Source organism: Triturus cristatus, chromosome 5_1 (assembly GCF_964204655.1).
Source record: "Triturus cristatus chromosome 5_1, aTriCri1.1, whole genome shotgun sequence".
In the NCBI taxonomy this organism is placed as follows: Eukaryota; Metazoa; Chordata; class Amphibia; order Caudata; family Salamandridae; genus Triturus; species Triturus cristatus.
Genome location: NC_140587.1, coordinates 438,272,744 through 438,292,459, shown reverse-complemented (window position 1 = coordinate 438,292,459; position 19,716 = coordinate 438,272,744).

Below are 19,716 nucleotides of genomic sequence, written 5' to 3'. Positions count from 1 at the left end.
CAGTAAGAGAGATCTCAGCATTCAAAAGATGGAAAGAGTGAGATTGTCTCATCTTGAGCAACTTGTTTGAGAAGCGATCCATTAAACCCTTTGTGCAATGCAAAACTGATTTCAAAATTACCCTTAACAGAGAGATGCAAATTCAGCAGTGGGCAGTTCATCCAATGATAAAAAGGAGGCAATGAAAGAGCTGACAGAATTAAAAAATACATCAAAAGCTGCCCACCATCCAATGGAGTTATCTCAACCATTTATAAGCTATTAATGAAAGGTGAAAATAAAAATTTCAGAGGATTTCAGATATAATGGGAGAAACTCCTGGAAGATAAATTCCAGATCAATAATGAGGGAAACTATGGGAAGACATAACCAATGAGCATATAAATGTTTTACTGAGTGAACATAGATATACACTGATGTACTACTGGTTCCTTACTTCGCAGTGACTTAAAGAGATCTATGTGAATTTGCAGGGGGTGTTGGGGGAGTGGAGAAGAGGAAAGATCCACCCCTACCATATGGTGGCCATGTACTAAATTGAGTCATTTCAGAAAGGAAAGTCTCTTTCAAATAAACGCATTTTCAGCTTCCCAATCTCGGACACACCGGTGATGCTCCTTTTGGGATTGAAAGATCCCAAAGCTCAGGAAATGAACAAATACACAAGAACACGGGTGCAACATTTAGGGCCTAATTTAGATCTTGGTGGAGGGTAATACTACGTCACAAACGCGACGGAGATCCCATTTGCTGCATTACAATCCCATTATATCCTATGGAGTTCATAATATGGCGGACGGGACATCTGTCACGTTTGTGACGCAGTATTCCATCAGCCGAAATCTGAATAAGTCCCTTAGCAACAGCTGTCACATAGTTTATTGCAGCAAATTGGAAATAAATACTGTGTGACTTGAAGGACCAGGGCAAACAATTCCAATAAATGTGGCAACCTTTAATTGATAATATATTGGGAATTGAAGTAAGCTCAACCAGGCAACAAAGGTTGAGAGCACTAGACTTGAACCACTGACACTGAAGGGGTAAAATTTGTGAACCAACCAAAACTTGCATAACATACCTCGAAGAGGATGGACCTTGATAACCAATCTTAACATGCACACGGAACACTTCTATGGTAATGGAACTGGGATGGCATAATGCTTAGTATGAATATATCTCTTTGCAATGAATGTGCTACCAAGCATTCCATTACAACGCGAACCATTACATCACAAGTCGTTACAACAACTTGCTGTGGGGGCGCGCTGGGCTTAGGAATAGTATAATTTACTATTGCTACTCCAGTTTGTGCAACAGCAGGGAAGGTGTTGTATTGTAAATCCAACACCTTCTGCCCCCTACAGCAAGTCTTTTAACGACTTGCGATGTAATGGTTCGCGTTCTAACAACACGGTTGTTGTAACGACCGCGTTGTAATGGAATGCGTTGTAGCGCATTCATTGTAAAAGATGTCTCTTATTTAGTGTGAGCTGATAAGACTAAGTTTAACAACAAAACCGCACATAGCATGTGGTTGTGCTGAATTTAATACAGTGTATATTTTAAAGGTTGTAAGAAATAGAACTATGCAGTCCAACTGGCACACAAACCCGCGCAGTCGCAAACATGTACAGTGAAAAGATAAAGACCTTCCATACAGGTATTGCGGGAAACCACTGGGTCATCCTGCACCTATAATTATCACTACCACTGGATGCATCAATTGCGAAATGAGAGATTAGTAGCCCATTACCAATTTTACAGTCAAGAGCGGGATATAACTGCAGGAATTTGAGCAGAGAAAGGGAGGATGTGGTTAAAATTTACAACGAAAGTTGTAATAAGGTCAAAATTATCTATGTATGCAAATCAGCGCTTGCCCATTTTCACGTGAGAAAATGTTTATCTTGGACACCTTGAGTTTCAGCATTCATTCCCTACACCACTGGCAACCAGTCTGTAGTTGGCTAGATGAGTACTTCACTCTGAGGGGAATGAACTAGAGACTCATAGATTCGGCATAATGGGGCTGAGTCACAAAGGCCTTCTTGAATACAAGAAGTAGTACTCCTTTAGTAATCGTTTACTTACTCTTACGTGTCTTTCCAAATCAGCCCCACAACAGCTAAAATGGGAGTAAAATGGAATAATCAGGTCATTTTTGTAAACAATTAGTGCACATTGAAATGACTGTGTCCTCCTTGCACTTTCACTAATAAGGAGTTGGATGTTTCTGTGCCAATTCACAAAAGGCATGTGAGAGTACGTAAAAGAGTACTCCTGTACTCATAAAAGTGCCTCTGAAAGTGCAGTAGTACTACTATGGTCAAGTCAATCGCATGATGTCGAGCTTCAGACTTTCGAGTCTTTGGCCGTTGCCAACTGTCAGGCTAAGCCAGTCCACTGCTGGTTGGATCTGCAGATTACCAGAAGTTGGCGCGTTTCTGTCCAGTGACGCAGATGCACATCAGGTTCAAAGGGGCCATCATGAGTGACGGATGGGGATCAGAACGATCAGTCCCTGGTCCAGTGGTTCTCACTTTGTTACCGATATTGCAGAGAGGCTGGGATAATAAATGCAAGCAGTTTTGCAAATATTGCAATGATCTTAGTGAGGTACGTTAACAAATGTTAAGGAGTTGCTCAACAGAGAAAGTGGGGTCAAGGCTTGAATGTATGGCGCTAACAGCAGACATGGCAGTCCTGGACTGGAGGCGCCATTTTATGGCCACAAAAAACCAAGGAACCAGGGGGTTGTCACAGATGATGATCTTAAAGTGGCTAAGTGGAGTGTTGGTAATGTATAAAAGTGGCTATGTAATCTACACAAAAAACAATTTGCCTTATTAGCGTATCCATCACTCCAGGGGCAGCATCTGTATTTCTGCATATTAAATCAAGAGGTATTAACTCTATTGATTCTAGATGAACTTTGATTTTTACCAATGATTTATGTCGAATCCAGCAAAACACTTTTTTAAGTTTTGTATGTATTCCAAATGTATTTGTACTTGTTAGGCTATGGAAAGTTTTATGTGCTTACCTAACAATCTCGGTATAATGACCATAATAGTCTGTTGTCCATGACGATACAGGGCTTCTATCACGTGGTGGACATTGCACTTTAAATGTTTGAGCTGAAGTGAGCCTCGTTATGTGAACAAGCCCAGCGATGTGTATTGCTGTTGCATAGAAATTGGAATTGAGAGGAAGGCTTTTAAAGAAAAACTCTGATCTCTTACAAGAATGAAGCATGAATGCTTCATTGGGATCGCTCAGGGGCAGAGACCAGGATGGAGGCTGTGGGTTGGGAGTGGAGGGGTGGAGTGGGGTGGCTGGTAATATTTTAATATTTATGGGCACCTAGCGTAGGATGTGGCGCAGTGGCCAGAGTTGCCAACTCGAGAGCTAGGTAGGGACCCAGGTTTGCATCTCAGTGTCCGCTCAACATCGTATAATTCTGGACAAATCACCAAATCTCCCCCGTGGCCATGGACAGCCCCTGGATACCCTCATAAGTGATAAACTGCACTATATAAATCTACAAATTACAATTACTGTCAAGCTTTGTTTCAAGTAGGGTGTGTGATGGCACACAGACACGCGCGAAGGGATGGGTAGGGTAGCGTGGTGATCCCTGTCTGCCAACAACTTCTAGGCATTGTAACATGAAGCAACAGAACACACCTGAGAACAGTCTACAATCCTAATTTAACACCTGCAGCCGCAGAGACCCTCAAGGAAAGATGCCCAAAATATTCAACACCAAGCGCAGTCATTAAGAACGGGTTCTGACATTTGTGGCCAGTCCTACAATTACTGCAGTGAGTGATTCGACCTTCGGGAGGAGCTCATCCCTTCCTTGAGTAGGGCATGACATTTAACAGATAAAAGAACAGACGACATAGAGATCAGCTTTTCAATGACAGGGAACACCCTCTCGTGATTGCCTCTCACTTCCTGTATTTTTTCCCTTTACGTGCTTTTCCCAGTGGGTTTTTGTCCAAGACCTATTCAGATAATGAAAGCAATGCAGGGCACACTGGATGCTTTGAGATACGTCTTATCAGAGCCTGCTGATAAAATAAAGGCTTGGCAGAAAGTCTGTTATCTCAAGGCCCTTAATCCTTCCTGTTTTCAGCAAACCATATCCGATTTTGGAACGTTACAAATATGCAAGATCTACACAAAGTGTACTGTGTCCGAAATCTGGGTTTACACATGAGCAGTTTATCCAGGCAACTAATACGATAGAGAAAGGTGCATTTCCTGTGTTTCATCAGCCAAGAAATTGAAAGTTCCAGTAAAAGAATGTGAGCAATATATCTTTCAACAGAGCCTGCAGTTAAATATGATTTTCAGAGCAATTGTGTGACATTATACAATTATTAAAACAGACAATATTGACAATTATGTGCAAACTTAGAGAATTTGTGGTACGAAGCGATCTAGGAATGCTAAAGCAGTTTTATTCTTGTTAAAACGCTTCTGTTCTGAATTTGGTACTTCCGGGGAGGAAGTCTGACAGTCTGCACCTTTACAACGAAGGAAGCAGAGAATTATGGTGAGTAGTGAAAGAACACTCTATTTTTTCCGAAACTGTTATGAAATCAAGTGTTGACTGAGACAGTCTGCTGTCCATCACCTGCTGAGTAAAACACCAAATGTAAAACCTGCAAATTTGGACCCCATTTAAGGAACAGTCATTTGTCAGATGTATAGACTCTATCAGGCTCAATGTATTATATGTTACGCCCACACTTAACTAAATAATTCAGTCACATTGGGATACGCCATCTCTCAAGTTACTCATTTCTTCCTGTAAAAAAGAACATACGCCGTGTCTTAAAACAGGCAACCATAACCCCGATCCTGACGAAACCTGGAGCAGACCGGAATCCAGCCTTCCAGATAGCTACAGATCCGTCTTATCTCTACCATTTCTAGCTAAAATATCCTTTGATGCCTCCCAGCTATCAAACTTCAAAGATGCAATCAAACTGCTGACTGACCACAAATACATCTTTAGACCCAACCGTAGTAGAGCACAGGCAATCATACACACCAGAGAACATTTGTTAAGAAACCCTGACAAAGGCCACAATGCTGCACGAGTATTATTCGACCTCTCTGCTGCCTTTGACACAGTAGATCACAAAATCCAATTAGCACACCCGAACACTGCTAGGCATTGGTGGCAACACTGATGCTTGGATTCAACCTCCCCCTCGAAAGGGGAAAGAAGGTGCCAACATTAATCAATTCACTTAAAAAAACTCCCCAGTCATGAAGATACGTAATGCTCACAATTAGCACCAACCAGCCGCGGCCAGTCCATTGGGGCTGAGGAGCCACACACCCTCACCTTTTGCCCCCATGAACAGTGTCTGTCAGACTGAACAGAGGTCAGCCTGACAGACACTGTTCCTTTCAGGTCAGGCAGCCAGGAGCCAGACAAGCGCTAAATGCGCAGGCACCTGGCTTCCTGAGCAGAAACTTGCTTGGCTGAGGAAGCCACAGCTACTGTGGGCGTGACCACCTCAGCTCAGCAAAGGTCACTGAGGCCCTCCCCTCAGTGATGAGGGGTAACATCACTGATTGACTCACACCTGGGCACTTCATCACAGAGTGGGGTGGGGTCAGCAGCCACACTGACCCCATCCCATTCTGTGATGATGTTGGGGCAGCAGTCCCAAGTCTCTTAAGACCTCTGAGGCAGAGCTGCAGGTGAGTGTGTGTGTTTTTTAAAATTAATGTTCGGTGTGTGAGTGTGTGTATGCATGAATGTTTGGTAATGAGTGTTGTGAATGGATGTGTTCGTGTGTGCAAGCGTGTGAATGCATTGCTGGAAATATGTATGTGCATGTGTGCGTGTGTCCCATGCACCCCCTCCCTCCTAAACTTACAGGCCGCCACTGTTACCAACTCTATTCAACATATATGTACAACCATAAAAGTGATCTCCTCTTTCAGGCTGACTCCCTACTCCATACAGTGCTGCAAGCCATGTATGATTCGGGTACAGCAATCTGAATCTTAGAGGGAAGGTTCTGCAAGTAATGAGTCAGGACTCAGAAAAAACAGGATTAAGGATCAGTCACTCAAGGCACTTCAATCCACAAGGCAAGGCATCAAAAATAAGCTCACTGTGTGGCTGATAAACAGTTAGCCAGACCATGGCATAGGGGTTCAGCTTCAACAGTCAGTCCAGAAGACAGTCTTTTTTTCTTGACTCCGTGACTGATTCCTAATCCTATTTTTTGTGGAGTCCTTACTGGCAGAATCATCCCTCTAAGATTCAGATTGCTGTATTGGAATAATAAATGGCTTGCTGCTCTGAATGAATTTTAACATTCCTGATGATGACCCATATCAAGGCTAGAGTTGAAACGCCATCGACATAAAAGACAAATGATTGTATCCATTGATGGACTGATAGCCAAATGGACATTAAGGAACAGTAATTATCTACTCCTTGGTCTTTGCTCATTTTATTTGTGTACCCACTACATTATTTATTTGTCATGTATCATGTATCACTTTGTGAACACTGATGAGCATCGAGAACATTTGTGTAGCAGGAAAAACTTGGGATACTTATTTATGTGCCTCTCTGCTTCATTAATTTTTTTTGAAATTTTCAAATTGTTTGTTGAAATCTTATCATGTGGAACCATTGTTGTTTGCCTATAAATACAGACCAGCAGTGTAAAACTTACAGTACAGAGGAGATATGAGATAAAGTACCCCTGCCGTAAATTCATAAGGCTATTGTAAGTCACCAAGGGGTTATTTTTATAACGTCATGGAACTCCGAGGCGACTTGCAATATCCTTTTATTTTATGACAGAGGGTATTTTATTTTTTAAAACATAGCCACACTATCAGCCTTCCTACAAACCACTTGAATTCTTAGTGTCTTTTTCCTACACATTCATTGCAAAAATGAAGAATAAAAGATATTTCTTAGCTCAAAATGCATCCTTGCATCCATTTTTGATGTAAGGGTGCATATTGTGGTAAGAAAACAATGCTCAATGCCAAAGGAAAGTTGGGAGGGGGGGTTGTGCTGCTATTCATATTCTGTTGCATTTCGTGCTATTTCTTAGACTGCATGGGGCCTTTTTGAGCTAAGAAAAAGCCCTAAATGCAGAATTAACACTATTGCATAATTTTGTGGCAATTCCACGTAATTACGCTACAGGAAATTACCCAAGTTACACCCACCCCTAGTTTAAATCTCAATAGGATAAAAAAAAAGCCCCCTCTCCGAATGTGTGTTTATCGGAACAACACAAGGATTTGTATAATTTTTGTGGTTGGAGTATAGTCCTTATAAAATAATATGTTTTATACATCCAGCACCTGCCTCATTTTGCATGGGGTAGGTGCTGTGTTCCATCCACCAGTCTCCAGAAAGCGTGAGGAACTACCTGGTTAGGTGAGCATTAGAATTACCACAATGAGCCATGTGTCTTTGTCATGATTGTGTGAATCTGGTGATATATTGTTATTGGCAGTAATACATAAATATATGTCATTGCAGTTTGAAAAATGAAATGACTTATCTTTTATATGATTTTTCCATAGGATACTAGAGTTTTAAAAACTTAAGCCATGATGTGTTTTTTTCATTATACTATGACATAGTAAGGTCATCGAGGTTACATAGTAGTATAAAAAGAGTTGTAAGTTTAATGGTCCTGAGCAAAGCCCCTAGATGTTTCTTTCACCAGATTAGGGCTAAAACATGTAGACCTAACAGGCGGAAGGAGTCATAATCAATAACTCTTCCACTCCTTGAGCTTTTAACCTTACATATGGCAAGTTTTGACATTTCACTAATAAAATGAATATATTTCATCTACCTAATGCAATGTTGGCAGTTCAAGATTAAGACCCCTTTTCGACTTCCACCACAAATTACCAAATACAAAAGACTCCAAGAGTCTGGATGAGCCAGCATAGCATGAAGATGGTGCTGGTAGAGAAGCAACCCTGATAATGAAGCATGCCACCTCAAGTGGTTTAGGGATTGCATTCTCTTTTTAGAGTTTAACTTAGGATTCTGTAGAGTCATCTGTTCAGTCATTCAGCTATCTAACCCAATATAAAGAAACCAGTACAATATCATAGAAACACTTGGGTCTTTGAAATACTGAGAGTGTTTTAATATGTGTCAGGGTCTACCACTCCTTTTTGGGTATTGTATTATTTTGTGGCCCCACCAATATGGATACCTTGGGATCTTTTCCAGAAATTACATAGTGTCTTGGTTGATTTAATATAGGACAAAGTAGACCCAGAGATAGTGGTGCTGAAAAACCTTCCACTGCTAATAGAGAATGGAGGACTGAGTGCCTGACTATGAGCATAATGATTTCAATGGATGGTGAAAGGTAGAAACTAATTGAAATGACGGATGAGAAAGAGAACAGGATAAACCCCAAGCTAAGATACATGATTCATGCTCCTACTAAACCTCAGGGCAGAGTGGATATAGAAATTAAACAATACAATATTATCTAGAATTGCTAGACACAAAGCCTTAAACACTCATATACAGCAATGCCATGTGTCGCTAACAGCCTTTTTTGGGGGAATACTGGGACCTCACACTAAGGGCCCGATTACAATCTCGCTAGGAAAGTGCTCCGTACGACTCAGATCCGGAGGGCTTCCCTACCGAATTGATCTCCGCAAGTCCGAGCGACTGATTCCAATGCACCCGTGTGGTGACGAACTTGGTTCGCTCGGACTCCCATTGAACTCAATGGGAACCTGTGTAACGCAAGTATACACGCTCCCATTGCAAAAAGGGGTGGGTGGGGAAAGCGTGCACCCTGTGGCAGGCATCCCATGGTGCCCACCACACTGTGAATTCATGGAAAGGGGGGACCCGTGGTTACCCACTGTGACCAATTTGGAGGGGCCCGGGTGAAGGGGGGCCTACCACGGCCCCCCAAAGTCCGATTCCCACAGCAATTTCTTCCCGGCAAAACCATGTTGATACAGCTGTCTGAAAGGTGCATCGTACTCACTCGTTCGGAAGCCATCTCCATTGCGTGGCACGAATCGGCTGCAAACCAGTTGGACTGGCAGGATTGGGTTCGGAAATGATTTGTTCGGCGCGGACGAGTTCTTCGCATCATACTTGGTCATCCAGAACGGGGGACAATTGGGTCGGAATCATAGACTCCGAATCGGATTTGCTTGTTCCGGATCCCGTCTGAAAGATGAAGAATAATACAGGAATTGCTAAGTGGGGCACTTATTTGAGGGTCAAAGCCTTAAGAGCTTCCAAGACTCATTACAAGACTGTGAAAGTCTAAGGTGACAGTTTCAACAACATAATTCCTTTATAGCTATAGTGAGGAGATTGTGGCAAAGGGAGAAAGCTGAACATCCTTCCCGTCCACTGACAAGACAATACAAATCATATGCCAAATAAGGAAGGGGATGAGAGATGTGGCTGTAATATATTGAACACCTGTGGATCATCCAAAATGTTTGTTAGAAAATCTGACAAGTGGGTAATCGAAATTAACAAATCTATAGACGAGGAAGATTGGAACAAGATACTGAGAGGAATACCAAATGTTACAATGAATGTTTGATGTAAATTGATACCGTTTATTATTGTGCATAGAACTTGCATAACACCTAGTAAAATAGACACATTCAACATAGATGTCACATAACAATGCTCTAGAAGTGGCCAAACAAGCACAGGCTTCTCCCACATGGTTTGAGATGTTATTAACCATATGAACACTGGAAATTACTGTATACTGAAGATTTGAAATAGGAAACAAAGATCAACATACATAATAGTGGGATACAAATGTAAAAAGTGATTACATGAAAAAAATTACAGATGTGGAAATTAATTTTCAAAGTTGTGAATAGTTATTTACAAATGTTGTAACAGCTTCCTTGGAACGGTCCTAGAAGTTATTGTGAATCCAAAAAAGAGTGAACGGTCTTCCAAACTTAAAGGGAAGATCACAAGTGTAAATAGCTGACTTTTTGTGTATCAAACCATAATTTCTGAGGTTTATACAAAGGAAAACAATGATTTTCATAGACGTGTGTGTGCTCCTTTTCCAGATAGGCCCATTCTTGCATAATGGCTTGTTCATATAAAATACATGGAGTAGGGTTTGGGAAATGTGCTTCTAACCAACACCAATGACCCATAGCATCAGCCACACAGATATCAGGCAAAAGAGCAAGCGACAAGCACCAATCACTTGCCGTCCATATCCAAAATCAGCTGAAGTTCGGCCACATAAATCCTAACACCACAGAATCAGAGGTACCAGAAAAACACAGAGTGGACCACAAACCACAAGGAACCACCAACCAAACCATGTGCACATGTGTACTTGTGTGTGAAACACTCGATCAAGTCCGTCGGAGCCAGTGACAAGCACAGAAAGAAGACAATGCATGGAAGAAATATACAGTAGTGATTTCAGGGGAGGCCAATAGTTGTCTAGAATGGGCAAACTGCAGTCAGAAATTGAGAAAAAGGCCAACTAGCTTGCAAAAAAACTGCTACTAGCTGCTAAACAGTGTTAATATCTGGCAAGCCCAGGTGGTCTGTGGCATCATTGGTGTGGTTATCCCCTAACTTTTTTCCTACAAACCTCCTGTTTTGCTGACTTTATTTTTGATGGCTTTAGGACCCTACGCAGTTTACCACTGCTAACCATTGGTAAAGTGGTTGCACTCCCTCATTTAAACTTGAATTGGCTTATACTTAATTGCACATTTAACTTACCTGTAAGTCCCTAGTAAAGCAGTACCCGATGTACCCAGGGCCTGTAAGTTAAATGCTACTAGTGGGCCCGCAGCACTGATGGTGACAGCCACTTTATTAGCCCTTTAAACATTTCTCAAACCGGTCATTGCAGCCTGTGTGTGCAGTCTTTTGAACTGCTATGTCAAACTGGAAAAACAAACCTTCTGCCAGGCCCAAACCTTCCTTTTTAAAAATGTAAGTCACTCTTAAGGTAGGCCCTAAACAGCCCGGGGGGCAGGGTGCAGTGTATTTAAAAGTATGGCATGTACTTTTAAGTTTCACATGTCTTAGTAGTGAAAAACTATTACATTTATGTTTCACTACTGCAAGACCCGCCTCTCCCATAGGATGACATTGGAGTTACCTTATTACATTTAATATGTAACTTCCAATTGGGAGCAGGTAGACTGAATGAGTTTGGTGTCGAAATAATTGGACTTAAATGACCTCTTAAATGGTAAAGTCGAGTTTTTAGTCACAATTCTGAAAATGCCACTTTTAGAAAGTTAAGACTAGAAAAGAACAAGGGGTTAGGCCAATTTGATGTCAGCAACGCTAGACCACTGTCTAATATAAAGCAAACAAGTGCCAATACTGGCCCTACTTCATCACAATTGTAATTTATATTCATGATCATAATTACTGTGATCACCATTTATTTTCATCATTGTTTATGCAATCTTTTTTAATGCTTTATTTTTAAAGAATGTCATAGACAGTGAAGCAACAATGAACAGGAATTACATAATTTTTGGGGGGATAGCCCAAATCACATATAACACAATATCACATTATCAACACAATGGATTGTAACAAAAAGCACAGCATCAAAATATTATAAATACACATACACATAAAAGTCTCAGTTCTGAAATTCAATGCTCAAACGGGCCTGGTGTGTAAATTTAGTACCAAAGGAAGCCCCTGCCTATTAGGTCATAACCACAGTGTGCAAGCTCAATGTGTAATCAAAGGCATAACTCAGGGATCTACATCATACAATGTTCGACTCAAAAATTCCCTGCATGCCAATGCTGCCTTTTCAACACACTCCATGTTTCTTCACTCAGTTGACGCGTTTCAAACCCGGCAAGAATTGGGGTTCTCCTCTGGACCTAGAACTGCTGGACACTACCTGAAATAAAAAAATAGGAGGGAACATTTTGTAAATGTTCTGACCTAATTGCATAGTGGGCTTGAAGTCAGTCATGAATTGTGTTCACTAATAAATTTACATCAAATTCCGTCTTGTGGATTCTGCTTCTTCCATTTCCACATCTGTGTCTCAGCGGTGGCTAGGGCTGGGTAAGACAATAATCAATCAAAATGTCTAGCTGGAAAACCCGTTGAGTGCTGAGAAATAGCACAGACTGCTGAGAACCTGAATTATCTCGACTCACTTGGTAAATGCAAGAGCTATGGTTACCCTGTTAGTTTCATATCTTGTTTTGGTCCGCAATTTGTTTTCTTTCCAAGTCACTTATTAGTCTTGCAAAAAGAAGAGGCTGTTGTGCAAAACCAGCCATTGTTCTAAGCTGTCAAATGATTAGTAATGTGGGCACTTCGTTAAAAAACAGACGGGTGGGTGATTTACACAAAGCCAGTACTTTGGGCAGTCACGCGATCATGAAAAATGCTACATGTATCTGTGGCCTGTGCTCGCTAGCTTGTAGCAGTCAAAAGATTCACTTGATACAAAGTAGTGGGAAACGTCACGGGCATAGCTAGAGCTTCTGGCGCCCGGGGCTACCCCTCAGACTGCCGCCCATGGCCAGTAGCAAGGGGCGGGGCGGGGCGCGCGGGGCTGGGGAAAAAGGACAGCAAGCAGCGGGGGTGGATTGGCAGGGTTTAAGTTACGACACCACTCTCTACTCCACTGCAGGTGAAAGCAAAAGTCGGAGCTGAGTTTGCTGCGTGCGTCCACCCACTATTTTCTCATGGTGAACGTCTTTCACCCTGCCAAGAAGTTGGGCCACACAGAAATATGCTGAACTTGTCCCGGTGTCATTTTCAGACTCCTGGACAAGTTACACTAATTTTGAGATCCTCCGCTGGCTTCTTGTGAGGCTTAAAAGACCCTAGTGATTGTACACCGTTCTCTCTACTCTTTCTCTACTCTTTCTCTACTCTTTGTATCAGGGATACACTTTAATAATACAGCCCAATATTAACTTTGCATGCCACAAATACAAATGTGTTGAATATCCTCAGGAATAAAATAGCTTCCTTTTGGGACAGGGCATTTTAATTTCTATTGGCTAGAGAATGACATTCCTCTATTGTGCATAAAAAAACTTAAGACTTGTATGTAATCTGCATTTTATCATTTTGATCTATAATTCTCTATGATTTTCCTTGTTTTTATTACACAGTTTTTTCCTATTTTAAGTTGTTCTATAGTGCCAGGAATCCAAGTTGTACGTGCTTGTATTATTAAACCATAGCATAACATCAAATGTGAACTGAGCTCTCGGAGAGCTGTCAGCTGCTATTTGCTCTCCCAATTCTCAGCTCGCAGTTTTGAACTGAGGACAAAGAGAACTGTGAACAGTTAACAGCTCACTGAGTGCTCAGTTCACAACTGCAATAAGTGTTTTGAAAGAGCAATAAATGTTATCGCTCTCAAAATAGAGTTTTTTTCTTTGTAATGTCCCTTTGATGGGAATTGGAGGTTTCTGAGGTGGGAGTATCATGCAAGGGACTCTTCTTGGGCTCTCCCTCATGACCTCCTCCTCAGTATTCCCTCAGCTGAGAACAGCCCATAGCTCTCTCAAAACGCTTATTGCAATTGTGAACTGAGCACTCAGTGAGCTGTGAACTGTTCACAGTTCTCTTTGTGCTCAGTTCAAAACTGCGAGCTGAAAATTGGGAGAGCAAATAGCAGCTGACAGCTCTCCGAGAGCTCAGTTCACATTTGATGTTATGCTATGGTTTATTAATACAAGCATGTACAACTTGGATTCCTGGCACTATAGAACAACTTAAAATAGGAAAAAACAGTGTAATAAAAACAAGGAAAATCATAGAGAATTATAGATCAAAATGATAAAATGCAGATTACATACAAGTTTAAAGTTTTTTTTATGCACAATAGGGGAAGGTCATTCTCTAACCAATGCAAATTAAAAGGCCCAGTCCCAAAAGGAAGCTATTTTATTCCTGAGTACATTCAGCAAATCAGAGGAGATAAAGAGTAGATAGAACTGTGTACAATCACTAGGGTCTTTTATGCCTCACAAGAAGCCAGCGGAGGATCTCAAAATTAGTGTAACTTGTCCAGGAGTCTGAAAATGACACCGAGACAAGTTCAGCATATTTCTGTGTGGGCCAACTTTTTGGCAGGGTGAATGACGTTCACCTTGAGAAGATAGTGGGTGGGCGCACGCAGCAAACTCAGCTCCGACCTTTGCTTTCACCTACAGTGGAGTAGAGAGTGGTGTCGTAACTTAAACCCTGCCAATCCACCCCCGCTGCTTGTCGTCCTTTTTCCCCAGCCCCGCCCCGCCCCTTGCTACTGGCCATGAGCGGCAATCTGAGGGATAGCCCCGGGCGCCACAAGCTCTAGCTACGCCACTGTGCCAGAGTGTTGTTCGTGTCATAAACCCTAGATGCAGGCTCTTATCATTTCTAAAATAGAGCTCCCCGATGTGCTCGTAATATCAGTACCACTGTGCTGGAATGAAGGACAGAGTACAGCCTACTTTGCAAATGTCGATTGGTAGGTCGTCCTGATCCTTTGGTTGTTGCCACATGCCCTGATATTGCGATGCATGTTTCATCTGCCGGTCAACCTATCTTTATTTCTGACGATGACTTCACATAGGTGCGTAAATTTGGAACTTCCAACCAATGGAGACGCTAGAGGACTGTGAGGGCATTGTGGTACTTGTAGTTTGATGGGAGTTCATGAATCTACGTGTTGCCTGTGAACATCTATGATGGGAAACACCTGTCTTTACTTTCCATTGTGTTGCACCGGCCACATTGTAATACTGTGGAAACTGCCCAAAAAAGGCCAATTTTTGCCCATTAGGGAGTGCATGCATCATTGTCGTTGCTATTAGTCAGTGATGTGATCAACAGAGACTATTTGTGGGTTGAGGAGACAAGTGGGTCCACCCCTTCACAAGTTATGAAGCTCTGTCATTTCATTAAGGCCATCGATTAAAAGTATCAGGTGGACCTCCTTTTGCACTAAAATTCTTTCCAAGTGACCTCCTCAGCAATCTGGTTGAATCACTGTCTATTGGAAATCATTTTCTGAATGCTGTTTTCCCATGAAATGAGTGGCTAGCAGGGCTGAAATTCCTTTGTTACGTATTCGTGATTTATGTTGAGTGATAGTTTGTCTCTGCCATTTTCTTGTCCTAACCAATTGATGTCTGCAGCCTTTTTCTGGGTCACATGACTAAGTGTAGCTGATAATTGTTTTTTGTGTATTGCTCCCAGTCAATGAGACAAAGGGAAGATAGTTGCTGGCAGGATGGGCTACTCGGAGTTAACCAGGGGGAGGAGATGTTTACTTACCACACTTGCACCTCACAAAGGCTCTGCCTGAGCATTCTCACAAAAGGGTTGTCACTGGTCGTTTGTGACCCCAGACAAGCTGGGGACAGGACAGGGAGGAAGGGGATGCCTGACACCTAAGAGGGTAGAAACCTCCAGAAGCTTCTTCCATTTCAAAGTGTGCACCAGGTATAAATATTGGACCCTTAGACCCAACTCTTCAGTACACTTCTGGACCTGTGGACTCTGCCAGTAAGAAGGACTGCTGTGCTGCTGAACGCGCTTCCACTCTGCTGGACTGCTGCCTTGAAGGACTGCTGCCCTGCTGTGTTGATCTGCTGTTCTGCTATCCTTTTGCCTGGGTGAGAAGGACCAGCCCTGCATCTCTAAACCCAGGATTCCAGAGTGATTCCAAGGGCTAGTTGGCTGTCCTACTGATCAAATGCATCAGGGACAGAACAAGCTTCCAAACTTGAGCCCAGCACCTGGACCATCTGTGAGTCCTGCCCTCCCAAGTGGTGCCCCCCAGTACTGGACCCTTGGAAGTGGCCCTGCCGTTGTTCTTCTAGCCCCTCTGTAGATCCAGCAGAACTGACTCATCTCCGCTGCAGTGCGGCACATCTCCTGCAGAACCTTTGCTGTTTGACGCATCGCCCTCTGAACCGATGCATCACCTGCTGTGGACTTCACATCTCCCATCACAGCCCATCACAGCTGACGCATCTCAATGCAAGGACATTGCCTCGCCCAATGCAGTCTAGTGGAACCTCTGCTGAACAATGCATCTCCTTGCAAGGAAACCGCCTCACACTTCACAGCTCGTGAAACCACAGCTGCGTGAAGCATCTTCTCTCCCAGATCCTGCATGCCCTCTCCTGCATGATGCATCCGCGGCAAGAGACTTCGTATCTCTTCGAAACCGGGATTAAGGTACTGTCTTCAGCTGGCCTAAGTTGGTCCCTGTAGCCGGGGCGCACTCTATCGCAGTCGGTCTGAATTTGTGACTTTGTCCTCCCACTCCAGTGCGACCAGATAACCACAGTTGACACTTTGTGCTTTTGACTGCTATCTTCACTGAAATCTTAAAAATTGCCTATCTCAGGTTGTACTGGTGGTTGGAGTTTTGTCATTTTGGTCTTGTCTTATTTATCAAAACTCTATTTTTCTAATTTGGTGTGGGATTATTCTTGGGTACTGTTTTCACATTATTACTGTTTGAAGTGTTGCACAACTACCTTACAAATTGCTTCTAAGTTAAGCCTGACTGCTCTGTGCAAGCTACCAGAGGGTTGAGCACAGGTTAATTTTGGGTTTATTTGTGACCCTGACACGGACTGCAGTTGCTGCTCGAGTAGGGTTTCCACCCCCCTCAACCAGTAACCCAATTCCTTACAGTCTCCTTTCTTAGTATAAACCAGGAACAGCAAGTTTTAGTGTGGCATGAGCCAGACAGAGAAAACAAAGAGTCACCCACTATGCAGGGACTAGGATTGAAGGCTAGAGACAAAGGCAATATGGGGTCCATCAGGGAAGGAATTAAACAGAAACCCTTATTCAAAACAGCAGCATCCAGAATCCAAGCTGACCTGCACACAAACCAAGACTCCACTTCATCCAGCTAAAAAAGAGACAACAGCAGAATCCAGAGTGTTCCCACCCTCATACATGACGACAGACATCCCAAGGAACAGTCGGAATCATCTTAAGAATATGCACCAGTAGAAGACTGTCCTGGGAAAGATTCTGCGAGGCAGATAGGATAGGCAAATAAAACTCCAGTTGCAACCAAAAGACAAACATGAGGCATAAGAAAAAGCTTTTGTAAGATAAGGGTCACTGTGGCAATGGAGGGCTAACACCAAACCTATGGTATACAACACATAGACCTTGGGACAATGATATGATTGAGTGCACCCTTTGGCAGCTGGGCAACACAGTGGATGCACAGTGGATGCAATGAGTCGCTGGAACTGAGGCAAGAGATAGGTGCCAGGGAAGCAGATAGGAATTAAATTTGTGTCAACTGTGGGAGAAAGGAGAGACACAAAAAGAAACAGACCAAGCCAAATGCATTCAACCAAAAGGCATACAACAGAACCCATCAGTGTGATAATCCTACAAGAGCACCCAACTATGTCTCCAAGAGAACCCTCTAAGACAGAGGCAGGAAAAGCACCATAAGCAAAGTTTCCATTTCAAGGTCACAAACGCAGCCAGAGCTGGGCACCTACTAGCACTTCCTTGGGAAGCAAGGAGCTGAGAGGCAAGGAAGGAGTGTGTTGATGTGAGACAATCCACAACCCCACCTGTCATGCAGGGAACAGGGAACTTGACCAGGTAGACTGTGGGCCAGCAAAGCACAAATATCTGCTGGTTAAAGCCAGCGGTGGCTCCTTCACTAAGGCAGAGGAGCGTAACCCCCACTGCTTTAAAGCAGTGCAAAAGAAAAAAGAAAATGATAATACCTGAGCGTTATTATCATTTTATTTTTTGTATTGTAGTTGCTGCGGTGCCAGGTTAGGGCGGGCGGGGCTGGGCTCCTTGCATCACAAGGAGGAGGAGTGCCTGCTTCTGCCGCACCTTAAGTGCACATGACTGTTTGGCCGGCCCTCTCGGACGCCCAAACAGTCATGCACACTTTGCATATATCTCTGAGCGCCAAACCACGGCGTAGAGACCAATTATGATGCTGTTATCAGCAGCGTTGTGATTCGTCAAGGGAGTCTGGAAACCTGGATGGTTCCTGTTCCTGGTTCCAGACCTGCGAAGGAGAGGGGGCGACTTGCGATGGCTTGCAACTGCACTGGCAGGTAAGTTTTCACCTTCCCCTGCACCCCCGTCCCGTCTCTTACCAGCCGCCACTGGTGAAATGATAGCAGGTAAATAGAAAATGAAAAGCATTTTCATAGCAATAGCATGAACTGTTCACAATTACTCACCATTTGTGGAAACAAGCGTGAACAGTTTAAGAACACTCATATGAGCACAGGTGATCACCTCCAGATTGAGTCAGAAAAAAAAGCTGGCGCTTTTGGTGTGGCGTAGAGTTACGGGTATTGGTGTAATTTTAATTTGATTGGATTTTGATTCCCATAAAGCACAAAGCACACTGATGTCAAAGGTTTCCTTGTTCTACAAGAACCATATCTAACACATGATGGTGACCATGCATTCATAAGAACAAATCATGATGATTAGAGGCTGAACATAGATGTTAAATTACAGAAGGGATCAGGGCCGGACTGGGAACTAAAAGCAGCCCTGGCACATTTTGCCAGACCAGCCCCCGTCCGGTGCGTAGCGAGCGAGCGCAGCGAGCGAGCCCGACCGCTACTAGAGGGTTTGGGGGGGGGGGGAGGGGGGGGGGGTTTCACCCCCACGAAAATTTTGAAAAATGACAGACCAAAATGGTGAATTTTACAGCACATTTTTCATTACATATTCAAATTGTATTAACTTTCAAAGCACAGTAAATAGTAGATGATGACCTTAAAGAGCACCAGGTTACCCACCCAGGCATATGTACCCATAGACATTCTTTCAGAGAGCACCAAAAATAGACACAAATAGTGAATCAGAGAGAACAAAGTAAAAGTGAGACAAGCCCTCACATGGTGTGTAGTGAGCAAGCAAAGTGAGAAACCACTACTAGGGGGAGTTTGGGGGGTTGAACTTCTCCCCCCCCCAAGAAAATTTGGGAGACAGAAAGGCCAAAACAAAGCATTTTTCAACACATTTTTCATTACATATTAGATTGAATTAACTTTTAAAGCATAGTAAATGAAATTGCATACAGTGCTGCCCAGGACTCTTTAAGAGGCTGTACAGTGATGATCCCAACACTCTTCGGGCCACTCTTCTCTTTTCAACAAAAAGTGCTATGCATTTTAGGCTTTTTTTTTTAAGACTGTTTCAACGTCATAACTTTAGAGCATAAAAACTACATTCTGATATTCTCTTTTGTATTTTCAATAAATTGTCACTCACGTTGTCACACATTAAGCACCGAGGCCAGAAACTGGGAAATGTCACTCATAAGCATCTGATAAATAGTACCTAGGGCACAGAGGCCAAAAACTATGGAAACATCACACCCATGCAGTGTAACTCTTAATAATGATTACAATTATTCCTCGAATTTAAGCAGTTTGTGCAAGATCAGTTGTTCTGGGTACACGTGTTCTGAATAGTGATAATGCTCCCTGCCCCCTCTACCCCAACCCCCAGGCGGACCCGCCAAGAGGCCTAAACACTCATGAAAAACAAATGAAGATGTCTGCATAATACATTCATTGACAAAATATATTGTATAGAAACGCTGGGAGGAACATAAACAAGCACTCACTGCGGCAATAGGTCTGGCTATGTTTTTACGTGGGGAGGAAAGAGAGGGGGGGAAG